This window comes from Lactuca sativa, chromosome 3, assembly GCF_002870075.4.
Source record: "Lactuca sativa cultivar Salinas chromosome 3, Lsat_Salinas_v11, whole genome shotgun sequence".
NCBI lineage: Eukaryota > Viridiplantae > Streptophyta > Magnoliopsida > Asterales > Asteraceae > Lactuca > Lactuca sativa.
The window spans coordinates 172,103,642-172,106,174 of NC_056625.2; positions in this window are offsets into that span (position 1 = coordinate 172,103,642).

Sequence of the window (2,533 nt, forward strand, 5' to 3'; positions counted from 1 at the left end):
CATACCCTAGACCTTTTTGCTGGTTATTTTTAAATTACAGACAATAGTCTATCATGTTTGCAACTACTTTGCTTGACACATAAAAAAATTTAAAATCAAAATCTGCAGTTTCAAATTTGCTTTTTAATGTGTCAAGCTCAGCAGTTCACTTAGCAAGTTGTTTCTTAACATAATCATAATTTTCACATTTGTTACTGTAGTTTTCCTGAAGCCTCCTAAAGTCTTTGGTTTTTGCTTCTAATTCAACCTGTAGGGGTTTCTGTCCTTTCCTGAGTTGATATCCTTCATATCTCAGGTCCTCAACTTCTCTTTTTAATAAATCAATTTGTTCACGAAGAAGTTTAATCGTAGAATCACATAATGGAGAGCATGAAACTTCATTGAACGGGATGTTTGCAGAACTCATTCTATTTCCACACTTCAAAGCGTCAAGTTCTTCAATTACAGCAGCAAGACTAAGATGATTGAGATCTTTTGTCATCTTGATGACGGCCACATTCATATCCCATGATTTCGGAAGTGCATTCAACAACTTTTTGTTTATCTTAGACTTAGTTAAGAAGATCCCAGCTATATTCATCTTAGTAGTAAGTGTAGTAAATCGTTGCAACTGAGCATCCAGGGTTTCTCCAGGGATATAATTGAACGGGAAAATGACTTTTAAACCTAACGAAGTTTTTAAACCGTTCAAAAAACTCAATTATGTTTTGTCTGTTCAAGAAAACCCAACGAACTAACATTTTGTCTAAAAAAGTCCACCTAACTTACACTTTGTTCACTTCTCATTTAGAGTCAACCGGCTAATAAAAGTCAACGAATGACATGGCTTATGATGTGTAATTAAATATCGGAAAATGACTTGTAAGCCCAACGAAGTTTCAAATCCGTTCAAAAAACCTCAATCATGTTTTGTTTGTTGAAAAAAACCCAACGAACTTACGCTTTTGTTCAATTCTCATTAGAGACAACTGGATTCATTATGTATACTGTAAGGTCAAACCTTGAAATATGATAATGTTTAAAATAGACTCAGCATCAGCGTATAGTTCAGTATCAGCATCAGTGTGTCAGCAGCTCAGTTTGTAATAGTTTAGTTTATTCAGTGCAATGTAACAAATCTTGTATTTATCCTGTTTCCATAGTTAGCTTAATTAGTTAGCTAGCGTATCCTTGATTTGTAGGGATTATCTAGAATAGCTGTATATAATCTTTTGTATAGGATTGTCTAGAATAGCTGTATATAATCTTTTGTATGGGTTTGGTAGGTGCACGCTCTTTGAATTTTCGAGAGATTTGTTCATGTGGGGCTCCTGAGTTCTTCGGAAAGAAGGAATATATTGCAAGCATACGGCGGTTGGCACACATCCGGAACGCCTTTTGGTCTAGCGTATGCCATGAGGAGGTGAAGGTCAGACTTTTATCATGTCTTTTTAAGGACAGAACCCGTAACTGGTAGGAGGAGGTAGGGCATGCCTTGGGAGGCAAGGATGTCGAGGTGATGACTAGGGATGATTCTGTTTCGAGGTTCAGGGCTGAGTTTGCACCAGTGATCAAGTTCTAGGAGTTGGCGAGGGAGTTTCAAGACTTTCGCCAGACTACTGAGACAGTGGAAGATATTACTGCTATGTTTATGTAGAAGACCTTGCTAGTTCTGCAGTATATGGCTGACGAGGAGATGAAGAAGGCCCGGTACCATGATATGTTAAAGGATGAGATATGCGAGTTTGTGAGTATTTCTAGCTACAAGACATAGGAGGACAAGATAACTCAGGGTCGCGAATGGGAGATTATTTTAGAGTCTTTGAGGAAGAGGAAGCTGTTTCAGGCAAATGTATTCAAGGGACTGGGCAAGAAGCCCAAGGTTATTGATTAACGATCGAGAGGCCATCAGGGCCAGAGCCGCTGTGGCAAGTGCGACAAGGCGTTTGACGGAATTTGTACGATGGTTGTGTTCGGCAGCTACAAGTGAGGCAAGACCGAACATTTTAGCAGGGATTGCCTCACCACCCAGGTATCTGATATGATTTGCTTCCATTGCAATCAGAGGGGCCACAAGAAGGCTAATTTTCTGAATTTTTTCTAGAAGAGCGGTTGTAGTACCCGCTCCATCTGCATTAAGGATCACTACTGGATGCAAAGGCAAGGTGGATGCGTCAATTGTGAGGAGTCAAGCTTTCTAGCTGACAGTCAAGGAAGCTCGTGCAGGACCATATGTGGTTACGAGTATATATTTTCTGACTAGTTCATTTATTGTTTTGATCTTATGCTTATTATTATGATTGGTGTATGTAGGGATATTCCTAGTGAATGGTGTTCCAACCATAGTTATGTTTGATTCGGGTGGCACACTATCGTTTGTGTCTCTTCCGCTTAACAAGAGGTACAGGGATACTCCAGGGGATCGTGATTATCCATTAGGTAGAGATCACCGATGATCGTTCAGTATGGGTGTCGAGGGTACATCGAGGTTGTGTTCTGTAGCTATTCAACGAGAGGTGCCGATTTGATTTGGTTCCTATTCCTTTACGTGAGA